General features: G+C 51.6%; 1 protein-coding gene and 1 long non-coding RNA gene across 13 annotated transcripts in view; one reads left to right on the top strand and one right to left on the bottom strand.

Annotated features, from left to right (window-relative positions):
* Positions 1-18,420, top strand: part of CARMIL1 (capping protein regulator and myosin 1 linker 1) — a 311,927-nt gene that overhangs the window by 92,803 nt on the left and 200,704 nt on the right. The gene's annotated exons all lie outside the window — the stretch shown is intronic.
* The window catches only part of LOC147580683 (uncharacterized), a 36,320-nt gene that overhangs the window by 12,999 nt on the left and 4,901 nt on the right, over positions 1-18,420 (bottom strand). Inside the window, exon 3 of the long non-coding RNA XR_015250968.1 lies at positions 9,172-9,462. This is a non-coding gene — a long non-coding RNA (uncharacterized LOC147580683). The remainder of the gene's footprint in view (positions 1-9,171; positions 9,463-18,420) is intronic.

The raw sequence follows: 18,420 nt of genomic DNA, 5'->3' as shown, positions 1-18,420 counted from the left end.
GGTTTTTCGTTTTTCGGGTTTTTTTTAGACCGTAGAACTAATAGAAAGGAGATGCCGAGGGACCGCTTGCACGTACGAAACATAACCTCCGCCTTTGACTTAAGCCGCTACTGTGGCAGCCAGTGTGCCAAGAGCTGGGTTTCTGCGGATCTCCTCTCACGAACTGATGTTATAATATAAATGGTTTTACTGGAATAGTTAGAAATGAAGCGTTTCCGTGAAGAAAAGTGATATTACGTACCTAATTTTGCTTCAGAAAACAGTTGCTTTTTTGGGACATTTGTGACAAGCTAAGTGACTCTGGTAAACAAACATCAACTCTTTGGGAGTGAGCGTCTTATCATTTGCCGATTTATTTCCTTTTGCCTTAGCAGCAAGTAGTTTGGGGGAAAGGTATTGAGGATTATTTACTGTAACCACAAAATATATTCTTTTTTAAAAAATTCTTTTTAATGGGGCGCCCGGGTGGCTCAGACAAAGCGTCTGACTTTGTCCCAGGTCATGATCTTGCGGTTGGTGAGTTCGAGCCCCGCATCGGGCTCTGTGCTGATGGCTCGGAGCCTGGAGCCTGCTTCGGATTCTGTGTCTCCTGCTCTCTCTGCCTCTCCCTCAAAAATAAATAAAACATTAAAAAAAATAAAAATTCTTTTTAATTTTTTTTTTTTTTGATAGAGCAATTGAGAGAGAGAAAGCATGAGTAGGAGAGAGGGAGAGAGAGAATCTCCAGCAGGCTCCACGCTCTCTGAGGAACGTGACGTGGGGCTCGGTCCCACGACTGTGAGATCAGGACCTGAGCTGAAGCCAAGAGTTGGATGCTTAACTGACTGAGCTGCCCAGGCGCCCCAACCATAAAATGCATTCTGATTAATGGTAGTTCTTAGGTGATTTAGGGCCAAATGTGTCTCATTCCATCTCCCAAGGCATCGTATCATTAAAACGAAAAATACATTGTTCTTTCAGTATTTTTTCCTTTTTAAACTTTTTCAACATTTTTGTCTCGGTTTACCTGCAAAAAGTAACAAAATATAACCTCGACGGAGGGCCACGTACCCAGCCACGTGGCGCGCCTCCCTGGGAGGGTGTGGACGCATTTCTGTGTTGTGCTCCCGCGTGGGTGTGTGGGTTTGAAGCTGGTACATGTGCCTAGTCTGAGGCGCCTAAAGCTAAGATGCAGATTTCAGGGCCCCTCTGGGAGGACCACAGCCGAGTGAGGTTAGGCCTGAGAACACTTTTGGTGGGAAAGAGAGAGAGTGCCTAGGGAAGGTAGGCTCCAGAAAAGCCAGCTGTGCAGCCGCCCTTAACCCAGACACCCTTTGCCCTTCGCTCAGCGACTCCCTGAGCAGCCCAGCAAATACCACCACGCTGTGCACTTGACGCAAAAGCACAGCCCACCGAGAAATGACCTCTCCACGTGCACCGCGATGGCCGGTGCCTCCGTGACAGCCAGTGGCGAAAGTGCATGTGGAAACCACCTTTCTGTGGTTGGCAGTGACCACTGCCAGTTCCATCGCTCGCCCTCTGCCTCCTCAAACTCCTCGTCTGCCCCAGACCACACTCAACGCGCCCCCCTTGCTGTAACTGCTAACCTCCCACGCTCCGTCTGCCGCCATTGACCCAAACCATCCAGATTCCTATGCTGGGTTCAGGTTTATTTCCTGCTGCTGTCGTTTAGCGGACACGTGGATGATAGAAGAATGGGGGTGGGGAGGTATATTTTGTAAGCAGTCAGAAAAGAGGTCCTGTCTCCAAATGCTGGGTTACTGCAAGAGGGGAGTCGCTGGAGGAAGAACTGTGTACAAATCAACGAACAAAACAATGATACTCTTTAAAAAAAAATTTTTTTTAATGTTTGTTTATTTTTGAGAGAGAGAGAGAGAGACAGAGCGTGAGCAGGGGAGGGGGAGAGAGAGAGGGAGACACAGAATCCGAAGCAGGCTCCAGGCTCTGAGCTGTCAGCACACAGCCCGACGCAGGGCTCGAACTCGTGAACCGCGAGATCGTGACCTGAGCCCAAGTCGGACACCCAACCGACTGAGCCCCCCAGGCACCCCTGATCTTATTCTGATACGCGTGGGACTTTGTGTCTCCAATGGCAAGAGCCAGCGATACTCATAATCAGGACCTCTGCGAGTTCTCAAGTTGGGGTGATTCATTTGTTTGTGCTTAGAATTCCCAGCCACGATATGTGCTGCTTTGATGACCCAGTGGCAAAGGAGCATCTTTAGTCACGAAAACTCACAAATAGTGAAATGGTCAGCTTATGTGTTAAGGTAATTTCTCTCCTCACCCCCCAAGATCTCCTCACATAGGAAGTATCAGTTGGGCCTTTAATTTGAGTTCAGGTGAAGTGCTTAGGATGATAGACCGGTGCGTCTTTTAATTACTGACTAGGCTGTTGCTTCGTGGACAGAGGCTTCTTACTGAAAGCTCGATGTTGGCGGGGCCCCTTTCTGTGTCGATCACAAGCAGAGGACCCGGGCTTGCTGCATTCTGGTGATGAGAGGGAAGATTTACACCAGGCAATTGTCTCTCTTTCCCGCTGGACAGTGCGCTGAGTGAAACGTGACGCGGACAGGCCCTTGGAGGCGCGTACAAATTGTTGCTCGACATGAGGAGACTTTGAGGAACAAATAAGGTGATCGGTGGCATGAGCCCCGCAACTTGGTTTGGGGTGGTGGCCGGAAGGGTCGGCCGTGGGAGACTCGCCCCGTTGGCTGCTGGCGTGGGTTTAGAAATGGAGGGATGCGGGTTCAGAGTCCCACTCCGGTCTGGGTCGTCGGGGCAAGTAGGTCTTGGTTTCCTCATCTGTACCCTGAGCGTTATGGTACCTCTGTCACCGGGTCAAGCGCAGTAAGGTACGTGCCTCCCCGTTCCTGGCTGATGGCGGACTTCAGAAATGTGTCCCTGCCTTGCTTCCCTCCTCACAGGCAGCGTATCAGAGGAGGAGGACTGGGAACGGGCGTGTGGAGAGAAGGCATGCCTCTGATGGTTCTTTGAATGGCTCAGGACGCGAGGCCGGCGCTCGAGGCTGGAGAAGGGCCTGGGTCCCCCGGCTGGGTATTTGTTCCGAGTGTACCTGCCGACGAATGGTCCTGGCTTCCTGTCTGCTGGAGTGTGGGTGTCGGTCTGCTGTGGAGTCCCTCTGGCCAGGGAGACTGATAGGGGACCCCAGGGGCCTGCTGAGGGGGGACGGTGTGTGTGTGTGTGTGTGTGTGTGTGTGTGTGTGTGTGTGTGTTGACGGGGTGTGAGTCAGGTTCCTGGAAAGCAGTGTAGACTGGTAGAGGTTTGTAGTCATGTCACAGGTACTGACTCCAGGTATCGAACCAGCCCTTGAACATTCGGGCGGCCTAAGGAGCTGGCTTCCAATGAGTAGAGAACGCACAATTCTGTTAACTTTCGAAATTTGAGAATGGTACTAACGAACCGTGAAGAGGTGGTCTGGATGGACCCTGTTCTGGGAGGGTCCTTCATGCACTTTGTTCAAGAGCTTGAACATCACATTCTGCCTGGAGGATGTTTCATTTCTGATTTCAGTTGATGTATTGGTGGGACAAGGGAATTCAGTTTTTATGTAGTCCTGCCTTTGAGACAGCCACTGCTCCTGTTTGAACCGTGACCCTTACTGTCATCAGCCAGCCAGTGTGCCACATTGTTGTCGTCGGCTGGGCTCCGTGCCAAGGAGCTTTTTCACACACATCCTCTCGTTAAGTCTCACACTTGTTAGGAGTAGATACAGCTCTGTGTCCACTTACAGCCGGGGAGGGGAGGCCAGGGCGGGGGTGGGGACCAGGTGATTTGCCCAAGACCCGGTCAGCCTGCGCGGCAGGGCCGTCCTAAGAAGCACCACACCGTCGGCCCTCCGTTACGTCTGCGACAGTGGTCGGCCGTGAGATAGAGGCTGGCTGAGACCCAGGCGGGGCAGTGGACGAGAACCACTGCAAAAGCTGGGATCCCTGGGGGATTTCTAGCAAACTTCGTGGCCAGTGGCTGTGGTCACGTTAGTCATAAGGCTTTCCATGTTATAAAGGAGTTTTAGCTTGCAAAGCATTTCTGAATAATCTGCATGTAACAAGCCTGTCCACAGCCACTAGTGATCTTCTCGAGCGACAAGGGTTCTATTAACCATTTGAAAAGTCACCGCCAAGCCAATTCAAACTGCGGGAAGATGGGGTAGGTGCAAAACTTGCCTTCTAGTTGTGACACAGGGGACACGGATGTCAGCTACAGAATAATTCGTACAGGATCTCTGACAGATTTAGGGGGAAAATAGATCAGCCTTAACACACGGAATTACACACACACACACACACACACACACACACACACACACACAATCCGACACACCAGTCCGCGGAACGTCCCTGCAGCTCCCGTTTCCGTTCCTCTCTTCCTCTCTGTCCCTTAAAATCCCCACGCAGCTGGCGCCTGGGCGGCTCAGTCATTCGAGCGTCCGACTCTTGACTTCGGCTCAGGTGGCGATCTCTCGGTTCTGAGTTCGAGCCCCGCATCAGGCTCTTTGCTGATAGCGCAGAAGCTGCTTGAGATTCTGTCTCTCCCTCTCTCTCTGCCCCTCCCGTGTGCGTGCGCGCTCTCTCACTCTCTCTCAAAAATAAATAAACTTGAAAGAGAAAAAAGAAAACAGCATCGTCGTTGTCCTCAAGCGGCGTGTAAAATGCCCCCGCCTGTGTATGGCGTGTTGAGTTATCGCTCAGGTTGGGCAGTGGTTAAACGTGCCTGCTCACTAACAGAGCCCAGCAGCTCAGACTTGCCCAGAATGCGTTTTCAAAGACCACGCTGCCCGAGCCATCCTTAGGAAGCCCTTCTAAATTTGCAAGAAGCACGAATTCCACGATTGATGATACGGTTCTCATTTTATACATTGCCCAAATAGCGAATATACTCTTGGCCCCAAATATAATTGGTATATTTTTGCCTCGTTCACAGGAACCGACACGTACTCAATTTTAAATTATCTTAACGGCTCATGTTGGTTTTTATCTTTGCTTTTATGTTGTTGGGCCTCAGCTCTGATTTAATAGTGTTGAGGGATGTCGTCACGGATTTTAATATCCTTCCTATGGGGGAAATTACACTGTATTAAATTATATGTGTAATGTCTATATATATAATTGTGTTCCATAAATATAACAGCATCCTATGGTTCGTCATGCAGTATTTCACGTATATGCACACATATACACGTACATATAAAGTCGATGATCCTCTAATCCTATAGTTTCTAGAAACACACAGTAGTTAAAAGGTAGAGAGACGCGGCACCATCGGTCAGTTTTAGGTAACGCAGGCACTCAGGCTTGCTGGCTTGGAAAATGAACAGAATCGCGTGCTTTTGAAAGTATCAGTGTTCCTGGGACTTCGTTTCCTCATTCTCAAAATGAAGGAATTTCACTGACAGCTTCGAAGGGCAGCTCTAAACTGATTGAATTGCCATGTTAATCTCCTGGGCCGTGCAGTTTAGTGGTATCACTGGGGATTAGCGTGAGTGGTTCAAAAGCAGGATTAACTGAGAGCTCATTCTCCAGCTGTTGGCTGAGGAGATTAGTCAGGAATGTGTCCCTGTCATTTGGGTCTGTTTGCTGGCGGATAAGGGAACCCCCTCATGCACGCGGGGGCCACCTCGCTCATCGAGCCCCAGCCTAGCCGGTGCGTGGCTGTCACCATCCAGATGGGGGGCCAGGCTCTGGCCAGACCTCGGGGGGCCTTGTTGGGGCACGTGGAAGGTCTGAGACACGGCTCCAAGAGCAGTACTGCGCTCGTGCAGACGGCATTTTCCAGAACGGTTCTGCCAGCTCAACTAGGATTTGGGAACGAAGGATTTGCGTCTAGTTTTTTTTTTTGTTTTCTTTCCCTCCCCCAACTGCTTTCCCTGTTATTTGTCTTCCCAATTCCTGCTCCTCTTTCCCGACCAACCTATAAAGATACACTGTAAGGGGCTCCTGGGCGGCTCAGGGAAGCGTCTGACTCTTGATTTCAGCTCAGGTCGTGATCTCACTGTCATGCGTTCGAGCCCCCCCATCGGGTTCCGTGCAGACAGTATGGAGCCTGCTTGGGATGGGTTTTCTCTCTCGCTCTCTCCCTCTCCCTTCCCCCCACTCTCAAGATAAATAAATAAAAACTTAAAAAAAAAAAGATTTACACTGTAAAATTTAGGACTGCCGTTAATCTCTCTCTGCCTTGATTTCGTCATCTGAAAAATGGTGTTACTCACAGCAGCCCCTTCCCTCACTGTGATCTGGGGAGGAAGAGTGGGCTGACGGATGCCATCAAGTGCCTCGATCCGAGCAGTAGTTCAGTTATAATAAGAACATCCTGTCTTTATTTTTCTGTGGCCTTTGAAATGTCCGCATTGAATATGCTTCGGGGGGGAGATCTCATTTTGAATGTCATCGACAGAGTGATGGCCTAGAAGATATTAAAGAATTGCAAACAAAAACTAAGAAATTATGTTTGAAACCTGTTAAGACCAGTCCATTCACTGTGTGTTTTCAAATATGTGCAGAAGGAGAAGTAGATGCTCGCTCTGCGGCATAATGAAAAGTACGGTCTTACAAATCGAAGTTGTACATATCCTTTTAGTTTAATCACAAGAGAAAAAGTGTAACGTATAGTTTATGGATGTAGAGTGATTTTTTTTTTCTTTAGCAATGTAGCTAATCAGTATGGCCACTAGCCACAAGTAGCTATTTTATTTAAAATTAATGAGAGTTGCATAAAATTTCAGTGACTCAGTCACATTAGTCACATTTTAAGTGCTTAGCAGCCACACGTGGTTACTGTGTTGGAGAGACCACATGTAAGACATTTCTAGAAGGTTCTATGAGACAGCGTGAGCTATCTTAGAGAAGCCGTGAGCAATGGCAAAAAAAATCCCCATCCTCCTCCTTCCCGAAGCTGTGTTTTAGAATTCAAATAGAATCTTTGGCTTAATGTTATTCCATTTTAACTGTATGCTTGAAATTATTGAAGAAAGCACAGCTCACTCCAAAACAACATGCATTCGTTTCTCTACTTGGAAAATCCTGGAACCAGTTCTTGGCTCCCCAGTTGCACGTCTTCCGTAAATATTTTTTTCTTTACTAGGTAACGTATTACCTGGACCAAGCTAGTAGTCACTTCATCATGGACCGCCCCGAGTTGTTATGTAATTATTTCATGAGTATAACCAAACTCTTACTTTTAGCAAAATAACTAACCCCTTATATTCCAATTTCACTTATCCACAAGTCCACTTGGGCTCTACCATCAAAGGACGTCCAGGATCCAGCCACTTGTCAGCCACCACTCCCAGGGAGTGGTGGTCCCAACCACGATCATCCCTCGTGATTTACTGCAGTCGCATCCTGACCGGGTTTCCTGCCTCCCCTCTTGCCCTCTTACTCGCTTCCCCGTCTCTTCTCGACATGGAAGTCCGAGAGCTCGCTTTCATTGTCTGGTCATGTTGGTCTTGTGCTCCAGACCCTCCAGTCGTTTCTATTCCAAGTAAAAGATAACGTGTGGTGGTGGCCTGCAAGGCCTCTCAGCCCTCGTGGCCCCTCACTCCTTGTTACCCCTCTGACCTCACCCGTGCTTACTCTCTGCAGGGCACAGTGGGCTCTTTATCCTTCTTCTCCCGTAGGCATATTCTCGCCTCAGGGCCTTTGCTTTTGCTGTTTCCTCTGCCTGGACTACTCTTTGTTTTTTTAATTTTTTAAATATTTATTTAATTTTGAGAGAGGAGGAGCAGGGGAGGGGCAGAGAGAGAGGGAGACACAGAATCCAAAGCAGGCTCCAGGCCCTGAGCTGTCAGCACAGAGCCCGATGCGGGGCTCAAACCCATGAACCGCGAGATCATGACCTGAGCCAAAGTCGGACGCTCAGCCAGCTGAGCCACCCAGGCGCCCCTCACCCAAATTGGTTTTAAAATTTTTTTAACGTTTATTATTGAGAGACAGGGAGAGACAGAGCATGAGCATGGGAGGGGCAGAGAGAGGAGGAGACACAGAATCCGAAGCAGGCTCCAGGCTCCGAGTGGTCAGCGTAGAGCCAACGCGGGGCTCGAACCCACGAACCGCGAGATCATGACCTGAGCCGAAGTCGGACGCTTAACCGACTGAGCCACCCAGGCACCCCGTGCCTGGATCACTCTTGCGGGAGACAACAATGTGGCTCATCGCTTCACTTCCTCTAGACCTATTCTCTGTCACTTCATAAGGAGGTGTCACCAAACTGTTTACAAATGCCACCTGCCACCCCCACTCCCCAGTCCCCACACGGCAATCTCTGTTCCCTTTCCTAACTGTCTTTTTCTCCATAATGCTTATCGTCATCTGGCGTTCTGTCCCTATGTTTCATGCATTTATTTCTGTATAGTCTGCTCCCTCTCAGTGCAATAGAAGCTGCTTGAAGGCAGGGCTTTCTGCCTTTTTGATCTTGGCGTCTCGCACAAGGTAGGCACTCGACAATTGTTTCAGGAATGAGTGAAAAAAATACTCCAGGAGTTAACGATAATTATGATCAGTGCTACACACAGACACACACAGAATGGGATCGGGTGGTGCATTTACAAGAGAATTCTGTTTTCTGGAAGCGAGGAGTGCTAACATAATGGAAATTCGTTTCGCAAGAGAAACCCAAACACGCATCTTGCAGCGTGAGCCTGCCTCACCCCTTCCTCCCTGGGCTTACTCTGGTTTCAGGCTCTGCTTTCTGGCTTGCTCTAAAAGTGCATCTGTCCCCCTCCTTCCCGCTCTTGAGGGGCTGCACGGGGGGGCGTTTGAACCGGGGCCCCAGGGGCCGGACGTGGACCACTGGGGGGAGGGGGAGGACGAGGGACTGGGACGGTGGCGGGCCCGTCCGCAGAGCAGCCAGCCCTGTGCGGGCACGCCAGCCCCCTGGCACGAGGCGGAAGAGGACGCCCTGGGTTTGGGGCCGGGCTGCCGCTGCTCTGTGTTTGTTCTAAGGTGGCAGGGGCCACGTGCGTGGGGCTTGACCGTGGTTTGCTGCCTTGAGGGTGGGGGGGAGTTGATGAGTTTTGGAAATAAGACGGGGAGGCCCTTCCCCACGCCGCCAAGTGGTGATGCCAGACTGGGGCGCCCTACCTGTTCCTGGCACAGGGGGGACGGGGGAGAGCTCGGGAGTGGCCGGGAGCAGTGAGGCTGGGGGGCACTTACGGTTTGCTCGTCCTCCCCGAGGCCCGGGGGCCGCAGCGCTGCTCACAGAGCCTGGACTTGCTGTGGAAGTGGTGGCCGGGTAGCAGGTGTTTGTGCCCGAGCACGTGGACTTCTCACTTCCTGCTTTTGTGCCAAAGCTGATTTTGGCTGGAAAGGCTCCGTCCCTGGGGTTTCTCTTTATCCTGAAACTCTGAGCCGTTTGGCAAAATGCTGCGTGGAGTTCTTTCATAGATGAGTGATGCCTCTGTGTCCGCTGAGCCTGCACTTCTCCAAAAGCAAATCTCATTTGATCTGAAATTTCAAGAAAGAAAAACAAGCTATTTTTTTTTTTGTTTAAAGAAGGAAAAAGTTTCCTCTCTTTGACTTGACCTTTGATTATGCCTTGGGGGTTTTTTTTTTTAATGTTTATTTATTTTGAGACAGAGACAGAGAAAGAGAGAGAGAGAGAGAGAGACAGAGAGAGAGAGAATCTCAAGCAGGCTCCCTATTGTCAGCACAGAGCCTGTCGAGGGGCTCGAAGTCACGATCTGTGAGATCATGACCTGAGCTGAAATCAAGAGTTGGACACTGAACCAACTGAGCCACCCAGGGTGCCTCTATTATTTTTTTTTAAATTTTTAAATTTTTTATTTACTTTTGAGAGAGAGAGAGCGTGAGTGGGAGTGAGAGAGAGGGAGACACAGAATCTGAAGCAGGCTCCAGGCTCCGAGCTGTCAGCACAGAGCCCAACGTGGGGCTTGAACTCACAGACTGCGACATCGTGACCTGAACCGAAGTCAGTCGCTTAACCGACTGAGCCACCCAGGCGCCCCTCTATGCCTTTGCTTTAGAAGATAGGTTCCCTTATGTTTAAATTTTCTATTAATTGTCACTAAAATAATAACATGAGGTTACTTCTGTGTTTTGTACAAAGTCTGCCTCAACAGTCCCCCGACCCACTCTTTCTAAATTGTTTGGTTTAGTGTTGCCTTGTTGGCATCCAATCAAGGGCAGACTCAAGATCCAGAAAGCCATGGGAGAGCTGAAATCATTTATGAAAGCGGAGTTTGCTTACCCTGCCTCCGTTGCTGGAGGTGCTGACACTCCCAGCCTGCCGGGGGGAGGGGGTGGTTATCAGATCTGGAACCCACTGTCTGCGGCGAATTAGCCAGTGAAGAAGTTCTTTGAACACAGTAGGCGGGAGGCAGGATGTCGGCGCTTCTAAACTGTTCCACTGCGAGCTTCTCTCTTCTTGCTTGTCTTTGTTTTGACAGGTAAGTTGGGAATGAACTAGCAGATGTGTTTGAAATGGGTCGAGGTGAGCTGCAGACAACAGGTTTTCTGGTACTTTCCTTCCAGGATGTGACGGTTCAATGGGAAGGATGTGTCAGTTACGTGGCCGGGCGCAGGAATAAAGAGGCAGACGTGAATTTTTAGAACCAGTTTTATAGGCTGTAGCAGCAGCCTTTTGCCTCCTAAACTCCTGGATTTTCCCATCCGGAGAGGGGGTGGGGAAGGGCTGTGCTTCCTGCCGTCATTACTCAGCAGATACTTGAACCCCTGCTTTGCGCCAGGCACTGGGAAATGTGGCAGTGAATAGGACAGATGTGGTCCCTGCTCCCAGGCCCCTCACAGTCTGGTGGGGCTGGTGAGAGTGTGTAATTTGAATTTTTTTTTTAACATTTATTTATTTCTGAGACAGGGAGAGACAGCGTGCGAGCAGGGGAAGGGCAGAGAGAGAGGGAGATGAGGAGTCTGAAGCAAGTTCTAGGCTCTGAGCCGTCAGCACAGAGCCCGACGCTGGGCTCGAACCCAGGAAGTATAAGATCATGACCTGAGCCGAAGTCGGACGCCCGACCGACTGAGCCACCCGGGTGCCCCAAGAGCGTGTAATCTGAGCAATAATTAAAGCTGTGACAGGTGTTGGTACGAAATGCGGCACCGCTGTGAGAGCATATGACAGGGAGACCTTTCTGAGCGTAGAATGAACTTCCTTCGGGAAGTCCTTTAAAGGGTTGGGATCCGAAGGGTGAGTAGGTGTGAACAAGGTGGAGGTAGAGAAAGGAGGGGGTCGGGGCAGGAGCATCTGGAGCAGGGGGGTAGTGGGACCGCCCCCTTGGGAGGCCAGTGGAAGGCCAGCGTGGCTAGATGGGGAGCAGAGGCAGTCAGGTGACGCCCAGGTGGAGGCAGGGACCAGCGTCTTCCTGCAGGGCCACCCAGAGAGGGGATACGGTAACACACGGGTCCCTGAGCATCCAGGACCCACACAGGCAGTGGCTGGGGCCAGAGTGTTAGGAGGCCGGTGCTCCTGGAACAGGAGCACGATGCTGGCGGCCTGAGCAGAGTCCGCGCGGCGGAGGTGGACAGAAGCGAACGGGTTACGGGCCGTTTGGAACGGCATTGAACTGGGCGAACGATGAGTAGGGACGAAAGGCGGCGATGCCGGGGGCTCCGGCCGGGGAACTGTGGCTGGCCGGGTGCACCCCTGCGTGCAGACTGCCGGACGGGGAGCAGATCCTGGAAGGAAGACCACAAGTGTAGGGGAGGATGTGCTGAGCTCTACGGTCGGAGGGGCATCCAGGTGGGGCGGGATGGGTAGATCTGACCCCAGAGAGGTCCGGGTGTGGCGCGGCCGGGGATGAGCGTGGTCGTGGGAGACCACGGGAGGCGGGCAGCGGGAGCGGGCACACAGCTGGCCATGACCTGAGAGGGGTAAAGAGAAGCCCAGGCATCAGGCTGTGCCCGTGCTGAGGAGTAATCCAGTGAGCACATGCCGGAGACCATATGCTGGGTGTCGCTGCAGACTGGTGTCGCAGACAGGTGTCAGGACCTCAGCAGGAGCAGCTCCCGCGGGGCTCTGGGGACAGAAGCCCAGTTTGAACAGCAGGGGAGGGGACTTGGGGGCCAGAAGAGGAAGACATCCGGTGCAGACCCTTGACTGAGAAGTTGGGCTCAGCAGAGGGAGGGAGTTAGCCGAGGGGTGTAGGGTCCACGGTCTCCTTCTCACTCTACATACTTCTGTCTGTGGGCTTTAAAGTTTTTTTAACGTTCATTTGTTTTTGAGAGGCGGAGAGACAGAGCACGAGCAGGGGAGGGGCAGAGAGAGAGGGAGACCCAGAATCCGAGGCAGGCTCCAGGCTCTGAGCTGTCAGCCCAGAGCCCCACGCGGGGCTCGAACCCACGAACCGTGAGATGGTGACCTGAGCCGAAGTTGGAGGCCTAATGGACTGAGCCAGCTGCGCGCCCTGTCCGTGGACGTTAGGCACGGGCAGGTCCCAGCACAGGTCGGTGGGGGGTCGTCGGGAGCCCCGGTGGAGGGATGGGGCTTTCCTTCCGGCTCTTCAGAGGCCGAGGAGGAGGGCGGGCAGGTGCTGGCGTGTAGGTTTGCAGTGGGATGTCCTCGGCGATGCCGTCTGATCAGTTCTGTTTTCCCAGTGGAGCCAGAGGCACAGCGTGTCCACAGCTGCAGGAAGTGGGGTCAGCGTGCGGACTGGGTGGCTTCTCCAGCTGCGCTCGGCGGCCACCTCGGCACGCGGGACCAGCCGCCGGGGGGTTCATCCAGAGTTGAGGTCTCTGTGGGCGGAACGAAGGCACCAGGAAGGTGTGGGCGGTGGCGCAAGGGTTTCAGTGCGGTTTCAGTGGGGTCAAGAGGCCGGGGCTGACGGGAAGAGAGGCTGTGGGATGCTCAGGGGCCCCGCAGGCCGGGGTTAGGAATCCAGTGGGGTAGCTGGGTGGGGGGAGAGATACGGGTGCTTGGCGAGCTGTAATGTGCACAGGAGTCACCCGGGGAATCTTAGTAAATGCAGATGCGATGCAGTGAGCGTGGGACGGGGACCTCAGTCTCTGCCTTTGAACAAGCTCCCGTGTGATGCCAGGCCCTGGGCCCCTCGGGTCGCACTTTGAGGAGAAGCTGGAAGGGTGCCGTTCTAGAGGGCGGCCCGAATTAGAAATCCAGAGGTAGCACAGCTTTAAGCAATGGGTACCGTGGCCTGGGAGTGGCTGAGCAGACTGGAAGGTCAAGGAACGTGACGGCTCGCTAACGCTTACTCTCCACGAGCTGTTCTGGGCGCCTGGGGTGCGGACTCCACGTGGGCGCTCCCTCTCCGGAGCCCAGTGCCCTGACGCGAATGGGTGCGTGAGAGACCCCCGAGGACAGGCGTGCAGTGCAGGAGGGGGGCGTGGAGAGTTTGGGCCAGGCATTGGCCTCAGGTGTGAAGGAGGTTAAGCGTGTCTAGGAGAGTGCTGGCGTTTCACAACTACTTTGGAGGCCTCACGATTCTCCTGCAGACGCGGTGCTCTACCCATTTTTACAGGTTAGAAGAGTAAGGTTCGGAGGCATTGGTAATTGGTAAGTGGGAGAGCGTTCAAGTGAATTCACAGTGGCCCGGGTCCCAAGTCCATTCCTCCTCTGTATCAGGTTTCCATGCAGGAATGCAAATTCTCTTCTAATTCCCTGGGAGGCTGCGGTTACCCTGGGGGTGCTCTCCCCTGGGCTGGCTCTGCTTCCTGGAGTGTGAGATGTTGTGAAGGAAGCTGAGCCCAGGGGATGCCCATCTGGGCTTGGCTCTTCCTAGCAGGACAGCTGGGCTTGGCTTCGTCTCTACCAACTTTGTGCCTGTCTCTTAGGTCTTAATTTTTTGTTAATGTTTATGTATTTTGAGAGAGAGAGAAAGCGTGCGCAGAGGAGGGGCAGAGAGAGGTAAGTAACCTGCCGAAGGTCACACAGCTGGTAGGAAGAGGTCTAGTGGGAATTCACGCCCGGGCTCACTGCCTCTGGATCCAGCACTCTTTGTCCCTGGTCTTTTCTTTCAAGTGACTCTTTGTGGTCTCGGTTGGATGCCATGCCTGGGAGGTCCCCATCCCTGGGGTTTGAATTTTGAGAGGGGTCACACATGGAAGAAAAGTCCATCCACCCAGTAAGGGCAGCCAGAGGGACCGTCTGCTTTCTGTCCCTCTTGAGCTCTGGGTGTTTTCTTGCTTTACTGTATTTTTTGGGAGGTTTATTTTTTTGGGGGGGCGGATTATGAGAGCTATCCGTTAAAAACTATATTTGTGCTTAACATTCTGTCGCTTGGAACACAGAGGAACTCTCCTGGATGCTGATGGATCATTCAGTCATTTAACCCTTCCTGGTCTGCTTCCCCTTCTGTAAAGTAAAGGAATTGGATGCATCCTTCCCCAGCACTCTTGTAGCTCTGTGACTTTTAGCTACACTTGGGTTCTGGTGACTCTCATGGTCAAGGAGAGGCTGGCTGGGCCTGTACTGGGGAAGCAGGAGAAATTTTGTGAATTCATTGGGTTCATATGGCCTTTACCTCCACCTGGCAGGTTTTCTGTGCTCCTCGCACGACTGTGACTTTACCGTTGGTGAGTTCATCTAGCACATAGCGGGGACACCGGTGGCTGATCCCTTCCTAAGTGCACATGCCACAGGGAGACCTGGGAGCCCCCAGTTCACCGCCCACCGGGGGCCGAGAGCTCTGGGCGGGACCCCTCCACACCCCAGGGCCTGACACGAGCCCCCCGGCACTCTGAGGGGTATCAGACTCTTACTCATAGCCGAGGAGGTGGCCCCTTTTCTAGGGATCATTCCGCCTTGAAAAATGTGTCCTCATAGAATCAGTGTGGCCCATTCCAGAGATTTGTGTCAGCCGGCGCTTTGAGAAGAAGATGTGATAGGGAGTGACATTAAGGAGAATTGATGTTTTGAAGCAGCCACATGTTCATCTGTGGGGAAGCATTAACTCTGTTTTCTTTTATGCTTTGATAATGCCCTACAGCTTGCGGTCGTGGGGCGGCAGAGGGAAGGAAGCGATTGTCTGACGAGCTGTGTGAAAACACTCCTTTTCTGCACAATGGCACAAATAACCAGGTGACAAAGAAATGGCTTTGCACAGGTGTTAGAGAACAAAAGCCTTGCTCCCCTGTTGACGGAACATCTGTCATTCCGGCGAGTAGGGCCCCAAGAAGGAACTCATTCTTCTTTGCAAACATTTAGCGGGGACTTGGCATTCCTGGTCGTCTACACAGACCAAAGACGAGTGGGGTCCTGGAGCAGCAGCCTCAGTCATGGACCCTGAGATAGGAAGGTGACACGGGGACCTGTTCCAATGCCCTTGTTCTCGGTTCGGGTACGTTTACGTCCGCGAAGATCGTGACTTGTTCTGTTAGGTCGCTCGGCTACTTGAGCTAAATCCAGGCTAAGTGTGGGTAACGGTCTTAGTTTAATACTGTCATGGGCATTTGTAGTTTCATCATAATGTCGACATACAAATAATATCATGCTATTGTAGCTCTTACATCTGCCAGTACTCCTCTGAGCGCTAAATGATGAGCCCGTTTAACCCTCACGGCTTCGTGGGTGTCGGTACGATCGCTGCCCCCATTTTACAGAAGAGGAAACTGAGCCACGGAGAAGGTGAAGTCATTTGCCTAAGTCACACAGATAGTAAGTAGTGAAGCTTGGACTGAAATGCACACAACCCGGCCCCAGAGTTTCTCCTTTAAACCGCGAGGCCAGGGGTTGGCAAACGTTTTCCGTATAGGATCAGATAGTAAGTATTTTAGGTATTGTGTGACGTAAAAATCTCTGTTGCTTGTATTCAGCTCTACCTTTGTAGCGTGAAAGCAGCCAGAGACAATACGTTAAACAAATGGTGTGGCTGTGTCCCAATAAAGCTTTATTCATAAAAATGGGTAGGGTGCTGGATTTGGCCCACAGGCTGTAGTTTTCAGATCCCACACTAGACTCTACTGCCTTGTCAGGGAACATCTACTAATGACAGAGAGAGACAGATACTGGAAAGTATGGCGATCCAGTTTTATAAGGGATTTGGGGCCAGAAGTTGCATGAAAAGGATGTATTGTTTGTATTCCTTTTGGGTGAAGCGTCTTCTTGCTTTGGCCGGGGAGGGTGACGGGCCCCATGGCTGTGCACAGTGGACGTTAAGAGGCTCAGGGCCGGGAGAGACTTTTTATTCTAGCTCAACTTTCTGGGCGATCTTTCACAAGACTCTCAGCACCTCCACAGTGGTGATGATGGTCCTTGCCACCTGCCCCTCTTTCTCCCTGAAGTGTGTATCTTGGATGAATGAGGTCTTGTCTGTGATTCACTTGGAGCCCCTGGAAGAGGGTAAATGTATTAAATGGCCTTCATCATTTCATTTGCTTGCAAATTAGAGAGTACTCTGGGGGTACGAGACCACTTTTTGAATGCCATGTGGAGCCCAATCTTAAAGGACGGGCATTCTTGGTAATCTGCACGAGAGAGTGGATTGAGGAGGGATGGGTTTATGGATTGCCTGTGCAGTGGTAGGCTGTAGGCAAATGGAGTTATTAAAGAGGGTGAAACGGGTGTTTATTTAAGTTTTTAATAAGCGTGCATTGCAAGCAGTGAGAGGGTTCTGTAGTCGACCTCATTATATATCATTTCCGTAAGAAAATTTAGGCTTCTCTGCTAAGCTGTGAGTCTCCGCGGTGGGGAGGAGTTTTTTAAGTGTTTCCAAGTGAAATGTTGAAGTTAAAAGTTGAACCCAGAAGCCTCAGAGGGAACCAGGCTGCTGCCTGCATTTCAATGAAAGGGAGAGGAAATGCATTATGGAGGTTGAAAATGTGGTTTGCATGCTAAGACCTCTGTGGAAGAATGGGCCTCCCGGAGGAGGGGGGCGGGGGTAATAGCTTGCCCTTAGTGACTGAGGTTCCTCGGTGAAGCACAAATGCTTCTTCGGATCCCCTCACCCCCTCGCTTTTTTTTTTTTTTTTTTTTTTTTTTTTTGCAAGAAAATATACTGAACTGAAAATTTCAGCCTAGATGGTGTCTCGGAACCCTGGTGGGCTCCTTCTGATGCCAGAAGCTATCGTTTGAAAATCAGTAAGTGTGACTGCTTCGTCCTAATTTGGGCACCTAAATTGAAGATGCGTTCCCACCCGCTCTAACGATAGAAGAGCTGGTATTTGACCGAGACCTCCTCGGTGCTGGGCTCGGGCTTTATCTACACTTGTATCTTACTTTAAAACGACAGTATTTGTCCTGCAGAGGAATATTCTTCTTGTTTTACAGAGGGGGAAACTGAGGCATCGGGCAGTTGACTGACTCTGTCAGGGTTAGGCAGCTAGTGAGTGGTGTAGCCAGACTTTAAATCTGCCTTCCTGATTCCAAACCCCTGCAAGGGGGGTGAGCAGGAGTCCTGGGTTTCTGGGACCCTGGGATTGTCTGTGCTTAAGCCCAGAAACGTCCTGGGCAAATGGGAAGATTTGGTCACCCAAGATGCTTGTGACCTCAACACCGAGGTGGTGCTTATTATAGGATAAATCGAAGGGGGGGTTTCCTGTGTGATCGCCCCTCAGCTGCTAGAAGCCGTATGTGTGCCCGTAAGACCTCCAAGGCCGCACGCCCCAGGACCCTCTTGGAGCCAAGTAGGAAAGCTAGGAGACCGAGTTCTTTGGGGATTCCAGCATGAGCGTAGCCCCATTTACTGGCCCAGTTTGCGCCAACGGAGCAAGAGGCACGATTCTGGGAGGAGCAGTGGCTTGTAGTTTTTCACTCTTGCTTCAAATGACTGCTACACTCTTGTGCTTACAAGTGGGCATAGTCTCGGGAGAGGCTGGGTAAGCTTTGGAGGATTTCACCCACTCCATCCCCTCCCCTCCCAAACTTTCTAAGACGGGTCCTCATGCCTCCGGAGACCCTAGGTGACCACCAGAAATGGGGACCACCCGGCACAAAGCTGCTTCCTTCAAAGCCTGGGCTCCCACGTGGATGTGTCTCTTTTCAAACAAATTCTTTTGGGCTGTGTCCAAATTCCGGAGGACACTGTGTACTCAGAAACTATTTTTCAAGAAGGCGAGTTGGCGCACAGGACCACAGATCGCGAACGGGGTTGTTGCCTGAGGGGAGGCAGAAGTGATCGTGAGAACCTCGTATGTCTACCTGTGGCCAAGAGATTGATTGCTCGTCATTCAAAAGGTGGATGCACATGAACATTCTGAGTTTTTTCCCCTCTCTTGTAAAGAAATGTACTGACCCCGGGGCACCCGGGTGGCTCAGTCGGTTGAGCATCCGACTCTTGATTTCGGCTCAGGTCATGATCTCATGGTTTGTGGGTTCAAGCCCCATGTTGGGCTCTGCACTGACAGTGTGGAGCCTGCTTGGGACCCTCTCTCTCTGCCCCTTCCCCATGCGTGCTTTCTCTCTCTCTCTCAAAATAAATAAATAAACTTACAAAGTAGTGACCCAGTTAATTCTCTCCCAGTGGCCCCTAGAAGCGCCCT

Source organism: Puma concolor, chromosome B2, assembly GCF_028749965.1.
Source record: "Puma concolor isolate L17-30 chromosome B2, mPumCon1.1.hap2, whole genome shotgun sequence".
NCBI lineage: Eukaryota > Metazoa > Chordata > Mammalia > Carnivora > Felidae > Puma > Puma concolor.
This window is presented reverse-complemented; position numbering and strand designations above follow the sequence as displayed.